Genomic DNA, 21,023 nt, shown 5'->3' with positions numbered 1-21,023 from the left:
TTTTCATCTTATACGGTTAACACCATTTAGCAAAAATTACCGCTATGCTCTAATTATTCTATCGCTCTATACTTAATAGCATTATTCAAGATAAATATGAGATACTTACAGATTCAGTGATAATATGTGATTGAAATAGTGGGAAAGTATTCTTCCTTAAGTTTTAACTTGGAATAATAGTGTAAAGCAGCCTGCGGCCGCCGTTGCTTGCTTGTTATTTTGTTCCCTGCTGTTGCTTTGTGGCTTTGGAAAAATAAAATCTTAGAAAATAAAATAAAAATCCTGACAGATTTCATGAAGCCAAAAAAAGTTTAAGTACGGCAAATAAGTAACTAATGTAGAAAATATTGTATGATAATATATAATAATTTAGATACATATTTATGTGATTATAGTCTACAAAGGTACATTGCAAAAGTCCCCGTTAAAGTGGCTGGTCCTAATTGTCAGCTATTCTGACCTTTCATGTCCAAATCAAACAGCACTACGTTATTATAAAGCCACTGTACGTTAGCAACATGAGACACACATTAAACATATTAAAAGGAGTGGTCCAACCTGACAACCTGTCCCTCCTCACCCCGACGCACGTTTCACATACAGCTTCTTCCGGAGTGAGGAGGGACACTGAGGTCTTTCCACAGCTTTGCTCCACATTACTGCTCTGGTAATATACCTCTTTTACATTCTCCTATATTACTATATCCTTAACTCTGCTGAGCAATTTCACTTTTTATATGCATGAATATTCTTTTCAAGAGGCCACTGACCTGGACATGGGTTATCCTATTACTTTAGTGCTATTGTTGTTCTCTTCATATCCCTCCTGGTTAGGGAGCTCTGTCTTTGTTATTTCATTACTTGTTTTCCTTCTAATGTTTTTATTATTGATTAATAAAGTATCTTATTTTTCGGTTCGCTTCATCTGGCACCATGTTGTGTTAGGGCCACGTCACACATAGCGATGCACCAGCGATCCCGACAACGATATGGCCTGGTCACAGTAGCGTAGCTACTGGCGGGGCAGAGGGGGCAGTCGCCCCGGGCCCCGTCCCATGAAGGGGCCCCCCAATCCATGATCGCTTCTGTCATAAGGCTGCCTTCCTGAGAATCTGCACACAGGCTAGCAGCGTGGCAGAGTCCTCAGTGCAGCGGTAACATGGAGCTGACCTGATCACTTTCTGACAAGCTGAGGTCAGCTCTGCTCCTTGCTCTGGCTCATGCAGGCTGGGGCTCCCCTGGGTCCTAGAGCTCACCCTTGAGTGTCCTCTGTCACTGCCTGGGCCTGACCTCATCGCATGCTTTTCACCTGCAGCACTGGATGAGAAATTGCCAGGGCCCCTGCAAACTTCATCTGAAGGTGGCCAGAAAGTGTAATGCTAAGTAACTTCAGGTATGTAATGATCACTGTGGGGTGTATGTGATAAGATGGGGGTAGGGTGGGAGCTGAAGGGGTGGTGGAGGGAGGACAGGGCAGGGGGCTTATTATTAGTGTTTACTTACTGTTTTACACTACATGCACTACACCACAGCACATGTGCTGTTTGGGGGGCTGAAACGGAGGTAGGGGGCTTATTAGTCTTACAGCCAGGGGTCTTATACGCCCAGCCTGAGAGTATAACAAGCCCCCATACAGTAACCGCGGCATGAGCTGCATTATATGTAATACTGTTATAGTAAATGACTTCTTATAATAATAAAGTTATTAAACCTCTCCTGACCAGTGATACAGGACGCTCCTGGGTTGTGCAGCGTCTGTCCGCAGCGGCTGTCCCAGCCGGGTATGTTCCCACGATCAGTAAACGCTGTGGGTTGGGCATTGCGTACATCCACAGCGCCCAACTCTTAGCGTCCAGATGTTACAGCATAGTGGATGGGATTTCTAGAAATCCTATGTCCACTATGCGTGCACCGACATCCACAGCTCACCTGCAGAGATGGACATGTGCTACTTCGAAAGCGCTGCCAATTCCTGAACTTCTGCACATACCCAAAAGCTGCGGCGTTTCAGAGAAAAACATACTAATAGCTGCTGGGTAGCTTGCGGCGCTTTGCACTAGTCCTACAGACAGGTCCCTGGCGGCTTCTCCCCAGCTGCTGATGGTGACTGACAAGTCTCTGCTATACGCACACGTAGGACGACACGTTTCAGTCACTGTCAGTGGGCGGGAAGAGGTCGCCAGGGTTCCGTCTGTAGGACTAGTGCACAGCGCCGCAAGCTCCCCAGCAGCTATTAGTATGTTTTCTCTGAAAAGCTGCAGCTTTTGGGTATGTGCACACGTGAATTGCTGCAAGAGATTACAGTACAATGTTTTCCTATGGAAAAAAAATACCCTGTGCACATACTGCAGAAAAATCCACATGGAAACACAGTGGTTTATTTTCCGCAGCATGTGAATTCTTTGTGCGGATTCCGCAGAGTTTTTACACCCATTTCATTATAGGAATCCACAGGTGTAAAAACGCAGGGCAAATCCACAAAGAATCCGTAGTAAATCCACAGGAAATCTGCAGGTAAAACGCGCTGATTTTTACCTGCGAATTCTACCAAAAATAGCAGATTCTGCGCAGAAAATTCCAAACACAAATCCGCAACGTGTGCACATACCCTACAGAGACATTCATACCTGGTGAGAGACTACAGCCGGTGCTGGTCCACGCTGCATACAGTTTGAGCAGCCTGTATCACCTGTCAGGCTCCCTGTAAAGGGGCAGTCCAGGCTTGGGATAAAAGGCTGCAGTCAATCTATGTGACTACAGACTGCCATATGACAACGTGCATTGTGCCTGCTGCCATGAGTCCGATCAGGCACGATCAGGTGGTCATGCAAGCTCATGTGTGCTATTTGCACATGCTGACTAGACACGTTGGGCGTCTTTCAATAAAAAAGAATTGCGAGAAGCCAAAAGAGTGTAGTCAACACATGACTGCAAGTTGTATACCTGCCGTCACACGACCACCTGCTCACATCACCGATACTGGAGCCATTATTACTGTACATGGGGAGACTCAGGGGACTTTATTAAATGTTAATATAAGTAGAACTCAGCACTCAAGAGAGGTATGTAACAAGAATTACATTATAGTCATAATCCATTTTTAGTCCAATGTGAACACAATTTCAGGGGGCCCTCATATGGTGTGGGGGCCATTATACAGTGTGAGGACTACTGTTGGGGCCATTATACAGTTTGGGCGCTAATGAGAGGTCCATCATACAGCTTGGGGGCTAATATGGGAACTACTGTGAGAGCCCCTCATACAGTAGGGGAGTCAATATAAAGTATGGGGACTACTGTAGGGCTATTGTACAATGTGAGAGCTAATATGGGTGTCATTTTACAGTTAAGGGGCCATCATATAGTGTGGAGACGAATGTAGAGGCTAATATAAAGTGTGAGGGCCAATATATAGTATTGGGGCTACTGTGGGAGCCATTAGACAGTGTGGCGCCCATTATATAGTGCGGTGTTACTGTGGGGGCCTTTATCCACTGTGATGACTACTGTGGAGTTCATTATATTGTGTTTGAGAGCAGAGGGCCCATCATATTGTTTATAGGGCAGCTGTGGGCCCCTCATACCGTGTATAGGAGAGCTGTGGATCCACCCTGCTATGTATAGGGAAGCTGTAGGCTCTTCATATTGTGCATAGAGGAGCTGTGGACCCACCATACTGTGTATAGGGAACATGTGGCCCCACAATACTGTATATATGGAAGCTGTGGGCCACCCATACTTTATTTGGGGGAACTGTAGGGGAAAAATACTGTGTATAGTGGATCTGTGAGTCCCTTATACTGTGTATAGGGGAGCTGTACATTTTGGGACTCTGGACAATATTAAATGTGGGCACTTAAGAAATATTATTGTTATAGGGGCACTCAGAGTTTTGTGACTGTCAAAGGTGTCAGTATCAGTAGGATGAGGAGTTTGTGCAGGCAGGGAATAGATGGGAATGATGCTGGAAAAGTGAGAAATCATATATGTCTTTGTTTTAATCTCTGCAGCTGAGACCTGGCTGGAGAAGTTGTCATGATGGTCTGGGCCAGATGGAAAAGACAGGAAAAGTGAATGTTTACATCAGAAAGAACGTCACCTGTAAGTCACTATTTATACCTGTAGTGTAAACTCCTGTATGTTCTGCAGTAGAGATATCTAGCACCATATGGTGGTAATAACAGTGTTTTTTTAAAGAGATTTATTTTCAGTACTACCATGCTCATCAGTAAGTTCCCCTATGCTGACAATTAGGTGTGCGCCACTATAGTTGTAATCAGGGTTACCTGGTTAGAGGCCCACTCAGATGTTTCACCACCCCCTGAGCTAAACCCCTAGCTACGCCTCTGCCTGGTCAGGATCACTGGTGTGTCGCTACATGATCGCTGGTGTGCTGCCAAACAGGCAGATCTCAGCAGCAATCAGGAAATCGACGACGCGGGTAACAAGCGCGCACGTTGCTTAGTTAACCGCTGTGTACGTTAGATACCAGCGCGCTGGTGCAGGGAGCTGGTAACCATGGTAAACAGTGGGTTTCTAAGCGCCACGCGGCACCTCCCTGCACCAGCGCTCTGGTATCTAACGTACACAGCGGGTAACTAAGCAACATGCGCGCTTGTTACCCGCATTTACATTGCAAACCAGCGTCCAGCTCGCTTGTCTCCCGCTTGCCACACGCAGCGATGCGTGCTGGCCAGCGGGAGACCAACGATCAATAAAAGGTCCAGGGCATTCGAGCACGATCAGCGATACCCGGCGGGGGGGGGCGGTCGCTGATACGTGTCACACACAGCGATGTCGCTGGTGAGATCGCTGTTGCGTCACAAAACTTGTGACTCAGCAGCGATCTCGCTGTGTGTGACGGGGGCTTTAGTCTGAAATTGTGTTTATAACACTTTTAGTTGTAAGTTATATCGGATTGAAATGTTCTTTTATCTATGTGTTCTTGACATTATTTTGCAGCACTGATGACTACTACATCCCTCCTGTGATCCAAGTGAGAATTGCTAAAGAGCAGTTGGCTGTACACCGCCCGGCTCCCAGCGCCATTATGTCATAGTGTTAATTAAATGTGACACATTGTTATCCCTTAGCATCATGTTTAAATAAATCTGATCGCTCTTCATATAAAGCCCTAGACAGTCATTAGTCACATTTATCTTCATGTGTTAGGGTGGAATGAGTTGACATTCCATCTGTCCCATAATGCAATCCCTCCCAGATGATGCAAGGCTAAATGCCATATGATTTCTTAAGTGTCTTAAATGTCACCATTGAGTGTCTTTATCCTAAGAAGTTTGTAAAGTAACATATAGTTGTATTTTTATCTGAATTTCATATTAAATGTGTGGGATTACTGATTCAATATATTGTACATTTGGGTATATAGTGTAAGGCAGTGTACCCCAACTCCGGTCATCAAGCGCCACCAACAGGTCATGTCTTCAGGATTTCCTTAGTATTGCACAGGTAATTATATTCTTGTCTGTCCAGGTGATGCATTTATCACCTGGGCCATACTAAGAAAATCCTGAAAGCATGACCTGTTGATGGCCTTGATGACCGGAGTTGGGGAACACTGGTGTAAGTTATAAGGAAAGAAAATCTTTCATCATACATTGAAAGACCAGAGTGGGGAGCAGACTTACATAGAGCATAACCCTTACTAGGTAGGATTTTATGAGAAATTAAGGAATTTTTGGTTGGGTGCAGCAATCCATGGAAGGAAAGAAATTAGGTTAAGTGGGTTATCCAGTGTTATAAGGAAGACAAACCTCTTACCTCTTAGCCACCCAACTTGCCCTACGACTTTCAATACCATGACCCAAGTGAGAAATATATAGTATTTGCCATTGTTGTGGTAGTCAGTGGACACACAGTCTTGGTAGACAGCTATTAAAAGAGTAGCATGTGGACTCATTATTGGTGTGAAGACCGCTCTTGAATTGGCTATGAAGAAATAATGGTGTTCCCACCATTCTGTGCTCATGGGGAACAAAGGTGTGTGTTGGCAGCGGATTATTCAATATTCTCTCCAAGCGTGTGACAACACAGCTTCTTTATTCAGGAACAATATATGATGAGCTTAATAGATCAGGAATAAATCATTTGTGTGTCTCTATCTGTGCAGCATCTACAGCAGGCTGCTTCTCTCATACACAGACACAGGAAATACAGTCACATGCTGTTCTCACATGAGCTTCTGGGAGTTTTTTTTGTTCTAACTTTATAAAGCAGCATACAAATCTAGCAACTAAACAGTCATAGACAGGAATGGAGTTGTTACACCAAACATATTCCAACAGCTCCATCCTCTTCAATGGGGCTGAGTTGTTACACCAGACACAACCCATTCATACAACATTATAAATATCATGCATTCAAATAACTTTCTCTCTCTCAACACTCTCACAACATTGTTGTCTTGCACTTTCTTTTTCCACCAAATGTTTTTAAAAACCTCTTAAGTAAAAAAAAAAGCCAAAAAAACTCCAAATGCAAACAGCAAAATCGATTCCCTATAAAAATGAATTGTTAGGGTACATGCGCACACGACTTCTTTGTCAGGAGGATCCACTCTGTAACCCACCTGATAAAGCTCTGAATGAACGCTAAAAGTAATGAACATATGCACTGCAATGTGAAAACAACCTACTGTTCATGAGTTCAGGTGTCATGGATGTGTCAGAGGCTGCAGACCTTTGCACTGAATCTGTCTGCAGAAGGACTAGATTATTTGCTTTGCAGACTAATGGCCACCTCCCCCCAGATGCTATTGACCACATTTTGACCTGGGTATTTATAACTCCCTTCTTCCTGTTGTGAGGTTCAGGTGTTATTTTCCATTTGTACTTCTCTGTTGAAGCTTGGAGTTGTAGCAGTCTGCTAGCATCCTGTCGGAGTTTGGAGGGCAGGGGCGGACATACCACCAGTTCAACCGGAGCGGTTGCACCGGGGCCCAGAGGAAGGGGGGCCCCTAAAGGATGGCTAATAATGAGGGCAATCTGGCCAGTTTATCCGGCCCCGAGGCTACGGGGGTCCCTCGCCAGGTTGCCCTCTTGTGCGGTGGACAGGGAGGGATCCCTGCAGCTCCGCTGCTTGCAAGAGAATATGGCAATGGAATGGAGCTGCAGTCCTGCTTCATGCCCACGCATCATTCAGCGCTGCCGCTGTCGGAGACAGGAAGGAAGCTGCCGGCAATGCTGCGGATGCATGATACCGTGTGCAGAGGTGAGGTGTGTTGTGTGTGTGTGTGTACGTATTCAGAGAGGTGAATGGTGCTGTGTTTGTAGGTGGGGGAGAGGGAAATGATGGGTGTGATGGAGCAAAAGGCAATGATTAGGTTGATAGAGAGGGCAATGATGGGGGTGATGGGCAGAAGGCAATGATTGGGTTGACAGAGGGGACAATGATAGGGGTGGTGGTGGAGAAAGCAATGATGGGGTGTGGAAAGGGCAATAATGGAGGTTGTGGGGGAGGATGGGGTGATGGGGAGAAGGCGATTATAGTGGCAGTGGAAAGTACAATGATGGAGGTGGTGGAATGGGCAATAATGGGGTGGAGGGGAGAAAGCAATCATGGAGGTGGTGAAGAGGGCAATCATGGGGGTAATGGAGAGGACAATAATGGGATGGGGGGATGACAAGGAGGGGTGTGGGGGAAGGGGGATTTATAATGTATTTAGAAATAGGGGAGGTGGAGGAAGACGTTATTATCGCTTATTATGTCTAACACAGTCCCTTAGTTTAAAGTGTACTCACTTATTATGCATAGCACAGTCCCTTAGTATATAGTGTACTCGCTTGTACTCGCTTATTATGTATAGTGCCATCCCTCAGTATATAGTGTAGTCACTTTTTGGGTATAGCACAGTCCCTTAGTATATAGTTTACTCAGTTATTATGTATAACACCATCCTTTGTTACATAGTTTCCTCTTTTCTTATGTATAACGCCATCCCTTACTACGTACCATCCTCTCACGTTATATATGATGCCGTCCCTTATTGTATAGCTTCATCTGCTGTTATGTATAGTGTTGTCTCTTACAGAGTGTATTCTTTTTATTTTTAACAAGATCAGTCAGATGTCTCTCACACAGCCAAACCAGATCTCATGCCTTGCACTGACGAGGGGAAGTAGCCCAAAACACATTGTCTGCAAATTGAGATTCTGGTTTGGCTTTTTATCCAAAGTCATATGACAAGGCTCATTAAAGGGTCGACATTGACTTTTAGGATTGCTACTTCCAATAGGTGGCACTAGAGTTCTAGTCCTCTTCCTCTCTGAAGAGACAACTTGTTATTTTTGTTATTCAAAGTGCTCTCTTTTATTACATAGTCCCTTCTCTTGTTAGATATAAAATGACTACTGATGGAGGAGTTGGTGACCAGACTACCAGTCCATCAGCTCCTCCTAAAGAAAATAAGCTTTCCCATGCTCCATCAGCCATCCTTGCATTATACAGCTAACAAGACAGGATGGTATGTAATAAAAAACAGGGCTCTATAATCAAATATGTAAGGAAGGGTACAGTACATAACAAGAGAGGACACAGTATAATAAGGGATGGCAATATACATAATAAAGGAGACTATGTAATATATACATGTGTGTGGCTATATATATTTATTGATATATATACCGGGTGAGTCATAAAGGACGGACGTTTTTAAACTAATCATAAAATCGTTAAATATTTATTAAATATAAATGTATTCACAGATTTGGTTACGTATACTAATAGCATTTGACAAATTCAAGTGTGGAAAACAACATCTGCCATGTGGTGGCCATTATCAGTGATGCATTTCCAAAGGCGTTCTTGGAAGTTGGCATCAACACGTTCCAACACAACTCTGTCGATTTGGGCAACTTCCACTCGAATAGCTTCCTTCAGTTCTTGTAATGATCGAGGCTTAAGCTTGTATACACGTGATTTGAGGTGACCCCATAAGTAATAATCGCACATGGACAGGTCTGGGGACCTAGGAGGCCAATTAATATCGCCAAACCTGGAAATGATGCGACCAGGGAAGAGAGGGCGAAGAACATTCATTGTTGCTCCGGCTGTGTGGGCCGTTGCCCCATCTTGTTGAAACCACACACTAGAGATGGGGATATGTTGCCGTCGTAACTCAGGAACAAAGAAGTTATTTATCATGGCGATATAACGTTGTGAGTTCACGGTAACAGTATTGCCATTATCGCCTTCGAAAAAGTACGGACCGATCATGCCATATTTGCCCATAGCGCACCACACCGTTACCTTAGGGCTGTGCAGCAGTACGTGCCGTTCGTGGAGCCCCCGGTGGTCGTTTGTTCATTAGTGTACCTCGTGTACGGAGTGCTTCAACCCAACGTAGGATAGTGTTACGAGCGGGAACAGCTTGATTTCTGTGAATATTGAAATGACGCCGAAACTCACGCTGAACGGCTGTGATACACTCATTATTCTTGACAAAACTGTCGTACGCAAAAACGCGATGTTCTATCGTCCGCGGCACCATAGCTTAAACTGAAACTAAAATAAAAACAATGCTTTCACCTCACAAACATAACCCCGTCTCCCGCACATCTCTACCTCCACCTGGTGGTGAGTTATAGCCACTTCAAATACATCCGTCCTTTATGACTCACCCGGTATATATATATATATATATTTATATTGTGTGTGTATATATATATATACATAAACTGTGTTCCAAATTATTATGCAAAAAGAGTTTAGGAGTGATAAGGTTAGAATTTTTTTGTTTGTCATTTAAACTCATTGATGGTGATGTGTGTCAGGGCTCTTTATATCACTGAAAGCAATTGCAGATACCTGTGCAAATTAGTTTGGCAGGTGTGTCCAAATAAAGGCAAGACTACTTAAGAAGGCTGTTCCACATTATTAAGCAGCCTACATTTTTTGCCAAAATGGAAAAGAAAAAGGATGTGTCGGCTGCTGAGAAGCAACAAATTGTGGAGTATTTAGGTCAAGGCATGACTACAATCAACATTGCCAAGACACTTCATCATGATCATCGCACAATCAAGAAGTATGTAGCTGATTCCCAGCACACACGTGTGCGTGCTGATAAGGAAAAATTGAGGACTCTTTCCAACAGGCAATTGTGTCAGGTTAAAAGAGCAGCTGCAAAAATGCCTTGTCATAGCAGCAGACAAGTTTTTGAAGCTGCTGGTGCCTCCAACGTCCCCCGAACAACAAGATGCAGGGTCCTTCAGAGGTTTGCAGTTGTGCGTAAGCCATCCTGTCGACCACCTCTATCCAGTGCACACAAGCAGAAACGGCTCCAGTGGGCCAAACGATACATCAAGACTGACTTCCAAACTGTTTTGTTCACCGATGAGTGCCGTGCAACGCTCGATGGTCCGGATGGATGGAGTGGAGGATGGCTGGTTGATGGACACCCCATGAAAACACGGCTAAGGCGCCAACAAGGAGGAGGTGGAGTAATGTTTTGGGCTGGAATCATGGGGAGAGAGATTGTCGGCCCCTTTAGGATCCCTGAAGGGGTAAAGATAAACTCCATAATCTATATGGAGTTTCTAAAACAGCACTTCCTGCCATGGTTCAAGAGGAAGAACCGTGCTTTCTGCAGCAAGATCATTTTCATGCATGATAATGCACCGTCTCATGCTGCAAATAACACATCTGCATCTCTGGCTGCTATGGGCATAAAAGAGGACAAACTTATGGTGTGGCCACCATCTTCCCCTGACCTCAACCCCATTGAGAACCTCTGGAGCATCATCAAAAGGAGTGTCTATGATGGCGGGAGAGTATTCTGTCCACATGCAAAACAATTGAAGCACAAACCATCCAAAAACTGACAAATTCAATGGACGAGAGAGTTCAGAAGCTTCTTTCGAACAAGGGGTCATATGTGCAAATGTAACGTCACCTAGAATAAAGTTTTGACTTGAAAACTGTTTGATTTCATTTTGTAATAGGCTGATAATGCTTATAATTTCACAATTGACCATTTTTTTGTTCAAAATAAAAATAAAAAGGTTGAAAACTCTGCTGTGCATAATAATTTGGAACATGTATTTTGAGTGTTTCTTATTTTTAAAAATATACTGTTTTCATAGGCAGTTTGTTCAAAAACATTGCAATTATACTAGAATGTTAGATGACTGGAAAATAACAATGACTGCAATTCATATAGGTAATTTAGAGAAAATATGAGGAAATATTTTTTGCATAATAACTTGGAACACAGTGTATATATATATGTAGCTTTGTCGCCTTAAAAGGAGGGGGACCCAGACATTTCCTGCACAGGGGCCCCAAGCTGTTAGTGTCTACCCCTGTTGAAGGGTGTCTGCATTTCTCTAAGTCTACTCAGGCTAAGTGTCCCCATGGTTTCATTTATCCTTTCTGTCTTTAGTGCTAGTGGGACTGACTAGCTTTGATCCTGTCCTTCCCAATGCAGAGCTTATTGCTAGGATCACACAGAGACTAGGTATCCTGCTCAGTGATAGGTGGGGAACCTATATAGGGATGGTAGGACCTACAGGGTGACATTAGATCAGTCTAGGGGTTTCCATTTCCCACTTCCCTATTGTTTGGTTCCCCTTCCTTTATCCCTTTGTGTTTGCACTTAGTTTCTCCTACACAGATGACCAAAGACTCAATTAAAAAAAAGTGACATGGCCATTCTTCGGGCATCTTCTGCTTGGAATTTGCTCACTAGTTTATTCAATACAAGTTTTAAAAAAGCTAGAGGCTAAAGAGGTCTTAAAAAGTGATTGAAAAGACAATTCAAGACAAAAGATGTTGACATGTCCTGAAATGTCTTCCTCCTGAAAGACTCACTGAGCTCCCACATACCCTAGGAGTTTTCCCAAAGTTTTTCAATAAATTTTTTCAGAGAATTGTGGGGAGGGTCTGCTTATAAAAACTGATTTAAAAAAATATTTAAATGTAGCCTAAAAGGTTTCCTGTTTTGGGCAACAGGTGTTTTTCATTTACTCTGATTTTAAGTCTTATCACCTTTCGGGAGCAGCTTCCTCTACTGGTTTTTCCTGCTGGTCATAGACTTTGTTGGATTCATTCCTCTGCTGTAGTTTGTGTTGGTTGCCATTACTTTCTGTGTGATTCCTTTTCTCCTTAGGGAATTGCTACTCTAGCTATCCTAGGAGTTGCTAAGGATATTCAGGGCAAGCCACCATTGATCGGGGTGCCACTTCATTACCTTATGGTGCCAATCTCTGTGGTCATGCAGGGACAGACCGGGTTCAGGGAAGGGCTTTTCCTAGTCTGTCAGATTCAGGTATTTGTCTTCTTAGGTTTGAACATTACTCATGAGAGTGTGCTTTTTCAGTCATAACAGATTATTTATCATACCCAATAATAAAGATGGTGAAAGAATAGGGACTATTCATAAATCTGAAGCCTGAGCGACTATGTGACTGAATGGTAACTCCGTGGCTGGTGATACTGGCTGCTATAAGTACATATTTCCGGGATCCCACCACAAGAGTGATAAATGGTTTAAGCACAGGATGAACGCACCTACAGAACAATAAGTCATCTGCGCTCAGTTTCCTTTATCTAAAGATCCCATTTAGGTGCTAATTTAAGTGCGTGACTGGACTGAGACTGAAACGTTTGCGGTATGAAGTTTATACAGAATACATATGGTAATTAGTCTGACAAATATTGCACAGAGCCGTGGATAAAATCTTCCAGGCTCAGCGTATTACTGTGTGCAGCTGTCAGAGTTATCACAGGCTCACAAGCGTTTTTTCATATTTAGGAGATTTGATAGACACTATTTAATTCTCACATTTCAGGGATAACAGATGGCTAGCTTTCAGAAAATGGGATGTTGTTTCAATTAAGTATGTTAATTAAGAAGGTGCCTCTATTTCTATCCCGGAACATAGTAATAGAAAAGTAATAGTCGATGTTATTTTTACTTCAGCAGCACAAACCATTTTATATATGGATATACAAAGTATTGCTGTTCAGCACTATCTTTGTAATAAGACTTTGTAGGACCAAGCTGATGTTCAGAGGAAACTAGGACGGTAGACTCTGCAACTTCATACAACACCCAATAGTAAATCGTACACTGAGTGGTAGATTTTTTTCTACAACTGTACCTAATGGGCAACGTATCCGATATATGGAGGCCCCCACCGCCATCGAGAACTTTTCTATGTACAAATCATAGGCTCTTATTGTGATCGGATCAGGGCCTAAAAAAAATACATTTGGTGTTTTCCACCTTCATGATTTTTCTGGTGTACTTCGTTTTACAGTCCTGGTTCATTTCACTCTAGAAATCTTTTGGGTCGCCCTTCCAGGGCCGTGGGGTACTCTGTACTGGGCCCGATGAGCTTCAATGGGAGATGTCACGGCAGCTGGGACCCGGCCCGTGGCCCTGGGTGCCCATTGTAGTAGAGTGGGAAAGTTCAGTGTGCTTATGATTAGAATGAATGAGTCGTGACGCCACCTGTGGTGTTCGGCAATGAAGATGTTGAGCCAACGCTGCAGACAGATCCTCTGGGACAGATGGTGTGGTGCAGCAATGATGTTATAGCCCTCCACAGGCAGGGCTTTAGTCCCAGGGCAGTGAGATGAAGTGACACTTAGATGGTGTAGTGTCGGGCGCAGGGGATGTAGCAGTGCCGGACAGGTTGACGCAAGAATAAGTGGAGGACACCAGGGCATGTAGTTCCAAAGCTTTACTCACAGTCTGTTGTGGCAAGAGAGCCCGCATCCGTGCTGTGGCCTCCAGGTCAGGAGCTCAGCCAACTTCCAGGCAAGATGAAGTACTCGTTTCCCACACTCCGCCAACATATGTGCCTTTCTGAACGTCTCCCTCTTAGTGCCTTTAGTGAAGTACTCCTAGTACTGAGATACACTGGAGTTCCTCCTGTCAGATGTTCCTATGAACTCTACTTGTACAGCAGACAGCTGTAGCCTGCTTCGGGGACTCCTTACTACCTAGTCCCGACTCACTATAGATGCTGTTGTGCCCCCAAGTCTTGTGTGGGAATAAAGTGGTGACAACTTCTATTCCTCCGGTGTCTGCTGCAGGACCATTAGTATCCATACAACCTCGGGGACCGGACCCCGGCCTTGCGCTCAGAACTTGGGAAGGGTTCTCCTCTAACCCTAATCCTTAGTTCTCTTCTTCTCCTCATGTTCTGTACTAATCCTTTCCTTCTTATGGAGAGTCAGGCTTTCTATCAAAGTTCCTTTCCTGTGCCAGCGGACCCAGGTCACTGAGGTCGGCTGCAGCACTTCCTTCATCCATCCCACTCAGGGGATCTCTCACAGACTGACCTCGTCAGACTCCTGTGACAAACTGACTGAATCCTAAACTCTTCCCGCTCTTTTGATGCAACCTAAACTCCACCTGCATCCCAGCACGCTTCGTGTTCCAAGCAGGGAGCCACCATAGTGTGCTTTGCTACAATACTATGTTGTGTGGGATGCAGGTTTTGGAGTGTGGTCAGGTGTCTCCACCTTACCTGAATGGTGGGGCACCACACCTCAGGAGGAGGTGCAGTACCTATGTGGTGACTGAACCCTCAGGGGCGCCACATATTCACTGTATAAAGATCTTAAATACTCATGAGCCCACTAATATATAATACTAGCTGAAGAGCCCGGCGCTGCCCGGGCATAGTAACTAACTACCTTTAGTTATAACAAATTATAATGATTATATAGATATATATAGCTGAGTCTAGAGCCCCACCCACTCCGCATAGCCATATTCACTATAATATCCCACATCATCCCGACAGCCAGAGCTACCGGACTACTACCCCTAATATCCCACATCGTCCCGTCAGCCAGAGCCACCGGACTACTACCCCTAATATCCCACATCATCCTGTCAAAGCCACCGGACTACTACCCCTAATATCCCACATAATCCCGTCAGCCAGAGCTACCGGACAACTACCACTAATATCCCACATCATCCCATCACAGCCGCCGGACTACTACCCCTAATATCCTACGTCGTCCCGTCAGCCAGAGCCACCAGACAACTACCACTAATATCCCACATCATCCCATCACAGCCGCCGGACTACTACCCCTAATATCCCACATCATCCCGTCAGCCAGAGCCACCGGACTCCTACCCCTAATATCCCACATCATCTCATCAGCCAGGGGTCAGAACCAGAGTGCTGAGTGGAATGGTCCTAACTTCCATATCAGGGATCCCTTTAAGAGAGGCCTGGCGTCAGAACCAGAGCGCTGAGTGGATTTGCCATGACTTCCATACCAATGTTCCCTTTAATAGAAGCCTGGAGTGAGAATCAGAGCGCTGAGGGATTTACCCTAACTTCCATACCGAAGATCCCTTTTAGAGAGGCCTGGGGTCAATACCAAAGCGCAGAGTGGATTTGCCCTAACTTCCATACCGGAGATCCCTTTAAGAGAGGCCTGGGGTCAGTACCAAAGCGCAGAGTGGATTTGCCCTCACTTCCATACCAATGATTCCTTTAAGAGGGACCTTGGGTCAGAACCAGAGCGCTGAGTGGATCTGCCATGACTTACATACCATTGATCCCTTTAATAGAACCCTGAGGTCAGAATCAGAGCACTGAGGGATTTACCCTAACTTCCATACCGGAGATCCCTTTAAGAGAGGCCTGGGGTCAGTACCAAAGCGCAGAGTGGATTTGCCCTCACTTCATACCAATGATCCCTTTAAGAGAGGCCTGGGGTCAAACCAAAGTGCTGGATGGATTTGCTCTGACTTCCATACCAATGATCCCTTTAAGAGGGAAGATGTGCATATAGGATGAAGGATGTGTGATGGGGATATGGGCACAGGAGGGGGGATTAATTTCTGCCATGTGTTCTCTGCTCCTTTTTGTGGGACAGACAATGGCTGGGAGCTTATGTTCCCAGGGATGCTAGATTTCTCCCACCATGTCAGTGTCTGCTGAGGTGTTGTCAAGTGTGAAAACTTGCTCATGGCAACCAATCACAGCTCAGCTTCTTTTAACCAGCTCTGGTGAAATGAGAGATGCTTAGAGATTGTTTGCAAGGAAAACTGTTGCTCATAGCAACCAATCACAGCCAAGCTTCTTTTGAACAGCTCTGGTGAAATGAAAGATGCTTTGTGATTGGTTGGTGATACACACATACATGCATTCAGTTTTATATATATAGATATCATTGACTTAAGTGGACTAAAATGCCAAAATATAACTTTTATTAGTAATTAAATGTAAAATTCGTAATTCCACTGTACTATGTACAAGTTTGTCCACCAATATATTCCTGGTGTGTAAGCTTATACAATGACCGATAGTCTGGATGCAGTAATACACAGTGTTAGAGTGTCCAGATGAATAGTGCTAGTCACACAGAGGCTTTGATGGCAATTATTCCTCTCTCACTAAACGTTGACCTAGCCCTTTTCTGTTATCCAAATATACTATAGATAAAGGACTCGCTAATATGGGTGGCTGCATATTAATATTAGTTCAGTCTAAAAGCCGTGTTTTGTATATGGATGTCTTCTTTGTGCCCACATACACATTTGAATTTGATTTGTCGCAATGGTTTTGGCAGTATTACAATCTCTGCGTCTCACCATATTTATATCTATGCGTACCGATGTGCGGGCGCGCAGGTGCTGCTGATACACATATACAAGGGCTTCTTAATAAATTACAATATCATCAAAAAGTTAGTTATTTCAGTTCTTCAATACAAAAAGTGAAACTCATATATTAGATAGATCACTCTGTGTGTAATGACTCTATTTCAAGTGTTTATTTCTGTTAATGTTGATGATTATGGCTTACAGCCAATGACAACCCAAAAGTCATTATCTCAGAAAGTTAGAATACTTTATAACACCAGCTTGAAAAAATGATTTTAAAATCAAAAATGTTGGCCTAATAAAATGAATGTTCAGTAAATGCACTCAATACTTAGTCGGGGCTCCATATGCATCAATTACTGCATCAATGTGGCGTGGCATGAAGGTGATCAGCATGTGGCACTGCTGAGGTGTTATGGAAGCCCAGGTTGCAATGATAGCAGCCTTCAGCTCGTCTGCATTGTTGGGTCTGGTGTCTCTCATCTTCCTATTTACAATCGCCTGACCTTAACCCCATAGAGAATCTATGGGGTGTTGTCAAGAGGAAGATGAGACACCAGACTCAACAATGCAGACGAGCTGAAGGCTCCTATCAAAGCAACCTGGGCTTCCATAACTCCTCAGCAGTGCCACAGGCTGATCGCCTTCATGCCACGCCGCATTGATGCAGTAATTGATGCATAAGGAGCCCTGACCAAGTATTGAGTACATTTACTGAACATTCATTTTAATAGGCCAAAATTTTTGATTTTAAAATAATTTTTTCAAGATAATTTTCTGAGATAATGACTTTTGGGTTTTCATTGGCTGTAAGCCATAATCATCAGCATTAACAGAAATAAACAGTTGAAATAGATCACTCTGTAATGACTCTATATAATATGCGAGTTTCACTTTTTGTATTGAAGAACTGAAATAAATAACTCTTTGATGATAGTCTAATTTTGTGAGATGCAACTGTATATAATATGAGTTTTTCTTTTTGTATTGAAGAATTGAAATAATTTAACTTTTTGATGATATTCTAATTTATTGAGAAGCACCTGTATTTATTCTGCTACTAGCCTTTTCAAAAATAGCTGCTATGTAGGTATAAGCAGGGAATGTATTGGGTTTATGTGATGTTTTGTACCATGACCACATACTCGCATTCTGTGACTTTGTAGCGCAGGTACAGTGGAGAGACTTTGAAGTGACGTCAGTCCTGTGCATACACCATGTCAGCTCTACCTCACGCAGGCATAATAGACATATTCTTTATAACATACACATTTATACCCATCATATCTTGCCCATGCTCTGTGATCACTTTTTGCAGAGGGTCTGCTAGGATGGTTTTGCGCATGCGTTTTGCAGAGGGTCTGCTAGAATTGTTGTGCGCATGCGCAATATGTACTTCCTGACGCCATTTGAAAACATGGATTGCTTGTCTTCATATGGTGACAATTATCTTGTTATTTTTTGTATATATAGAACAAACCTTGGTTAGTTTGTCCACTGTTACCCCTGAGGAAGCCATGCCTTTTGTGGTGATACACGTGGGGTTCCCACTCCAGACAGATATATTGTCCTTGCCTCCACTTATGACTTTTCTCAATGTTCTTATTGCCTCAAGCATTGTGTCCAATAGATACAGCCTATGTGCATCTATTATGTCTTATTCTAGACTTTATCTTGTATTATTAACGCTGTCTTTGGATTCTATTTTGCATTGAGTGTGAGTTTTTTTCCACTGTTTACGCAGGATCTACACTCACTGGCCACTTTATTAGGTACACCATGCTAGTAACGGGTTGGACCCCCTTTTGCCTTCAGAACTGCCTCAATTCTTCGTGGCAGAGATTCAACAAGGTGCTGGAAGCATTCCTCAGAGATTTTGGACCATATTGACATGATGGCATCACACAGTTGGCGCAGATTTGTCGGCTGCACATCCCTGATGCGAATCTCCCGTTCCACCACATCCCAAAGATGCTCTATTGGATTGAGATCTGGTGACTGAGGAGGCCATTTGAGTACAGTGAACTCATTGTCATGTTCAAGAAACCAATCTGAGATGATTCGAGCTTTATGACATGGCGCATTATCCTGCTGAAAGTAGCCATCAGATGTTGGGTACATTGTGGTCATAAAGGGATGGACATGGTCAGCAACAATACTCAGGTAGGCTGTGGCGTTGCAACGATGCTCAATTGGTACCAAGGGGCCCAAAGAGTGCCAAGAAAAAATTCCCCACACCATGACACCACCACCACCAGCCTGAACCGTTGATACAAGGCAGGATGGATCCATGCTTTCATGTTGTTTACGCCAAATTCTGACCCTACCATCTGAATGTCGCAGCAGAAATCGAGACTCATCAGACCAGGCAACGTTTTTCCAATCTTCTACTGTCCAATTTCGATGAGCTTGTGCAAATTGTAGCCTCAGTTTCCTGTTCTTAGCTGAGAGGAGTGGTACCCGGTGTGGTCTTCTGCTGCTGTAGCCCATCTGCCTCAAAGTTCGACGCACTGTGCGTTCAGAGATGCTCTTCTGCCTACCTTGGTTGTAACGGGTGGCAATTTGAGTCACTGTTGCCTTTCTATCAGCTCGAACCAGTCTGCCCATTCTCCTCTGACCTCTGGCATCAACAAGGCATTTCCGGCCACAGAACTGCCGCTCACTGGATTTTTTTTCTTTTTCGGACCATTCTCTGTAAACCCTAGAGATGGTTGTGCGTGAAAATCCCAGTAGATCAGCAGTTTCTGAAATACTCAGACCAGCCCTTCTGGCACCAACAATCATGCCACGTTCAAAGGCACTCAAATCACCTTTCTTCCCCATACTGATGCTCGGTTTGAACTGCAGGAGATTGTCTTGACCATGTCTACATGCCTAAATGCACTGAGTTGCCGCCATGTGATTGGCAGATTAGAAATTAAGTCTTAACACACAGTTGGACAGGTGTACCTAATAAAGTGGCCAGTGAGTATATATATTCTTTGTTTACAATTGCAATATACTGAATGTGTGAACTGTGTCTACAAATTGACATTTGTCATTACTTTACATAGAGACATCTCGGGTTCTATGTTAGCTTATATGCATCAATTATGTGTTATTTTAGACTTTATTTTGTATAATTAACACTGAGTTTAGATTTAATTTGCATTGTGCGCAAGGTGTTTTCAATTCTTTTTCAGTTCTTTAACCAGGTTTTTTTTTTTTTTTTACATTTTTGCAACTGCTATTCATGATATATGTGAACTGTCTACAAATTGACTTTTGTCATTACTTTACATAGAGATGTTATAAGTTCTACATTTTCATTATTGAACAGTATAATTGTTACTTGATTTGTTTCGTGGTGTACCCTGGAGTGGGAATTTTAGGAGGAGTTTTAGTCCTAACATCTGGTGAACAATTTTAGCTTCTTTGCTTTATAACTGTTATGATAAGTACTTGTCATTGTTCTTAAGGTTTCCAATAAAAATCTACATATATATATTTCATAATTTTGGTGATCTTGATGGTTTTGCACACTTCTTCACTTTCATTATATACCTCTTGACCAGACCAGTCACTTTCAGCATTATTAAGTCACATGTTCTTACGTCATCAGGGGACAATGTTGGTGGTAACTAAGCGCCAAGAAGCGTCAGAGAGAAAATCTCCTGAAAAAAATCAAATCATCATAACTTCCCCCCTGATACCTTCAACTTCAGTTTGGTACTTTTAACAAAAAGCCTTCTCATGCAGTAATGTATTATAGAATTATATTCAGATAGACCCAGCAAGTCTCCATCAAGGGTTGTCTTTGGGTTTTTGTCTCTTTTAAGATCCACGATAGCATACCAACATATACCACTATTTTTGCTGTCAAAACATCAGAACCCCAATCCACCTCGATATGCATGGTATAATATGAAATATGTGTGGTGGCATTGTACTAACAACTATATAACACCACATTTGTGTATATTGCATTACAATCTTGTTTATTGATTACGTAGCCCCTCCAAATATTGTCTCCCTGTCTCCTACTCTACCTCCTTTCTCCTTACTTCTTCATTGACTGTTTCAGGCCTTTGGTCTAGATATACTTTTATATGGCTTCCCACTCGTTTAGTCCTCCCACCATATATACATCTGCTTTATTAGGATTATTTAGGATGTAAATGCGAGACCATAATATCAATATGTGATATTAGACATAAGCCAGGATTGTATCTGTTTAATATTCTCATCAGCTTTCTTTACCTGTGATATAGGCCAATCTCAGTAACTTGATCACGTAACTAAAAAAATAGCTTAGTTTGCTTATCCAAAGAAACATATTAATGAAGTACCCTAAAGTTGTCTATGAGCTAAAGAAATGATCAAGGGACTCACAAGGCTTACAATAACTGATGGCACCATTGGAGCTTTTGCAATGGGATCCATT

At 43.3% G+C, this 21,023-nt stretch overlaps 1 protein-coding gene and 1 long non-coding RNA gene across 2 annotated transcripts in view; both read left to right on the top strand.

Moving 5' to 3' along the window:
* KCNIP4 (potassium voltage-gated channel interacting protein 4) overlaps positions 1-21,023 on the top strand; it is a 976,654-nt gene that overhangs the window by 64,030 nt on the left and 891,601 nt on the right. The window lies entirely within an intron of this gene.
* On the top strand, positions 1,196-5,365 carry LOC141088621 (uncharacterized). The gene is made up of 3 exons (XR_012231996.1): positions 1,196-1,393; positions 4,011-4,101; positions 4,963-5,365. It is a non-coding gene; the product is annotated as an uncharacterized lncRNA (long non-coding RNA).

This window comes from Dendrobates tinctorius, unplaced genomic scaffold (assembly GCF_039654945.1).
Source record: "Dendrobates tinctorius isolate UK_male_01 unplaced genomic scaffold, ASM3965494v1 ptg000039l, whole genome shotgun sequence".
Taxonomy (NCBI): domain Eukaryota; kingdom Metazoa; phylum Chordata; class Amphibia; order Anura; family Dendrobatidae; genus Dendrobates; species Dendrobates tinctorius.
The sequence above is the reverse complement of the archived record's forward strand: the minus strand, read 5'-3'. Positions and strand labels throughout refer to the sequence as shown.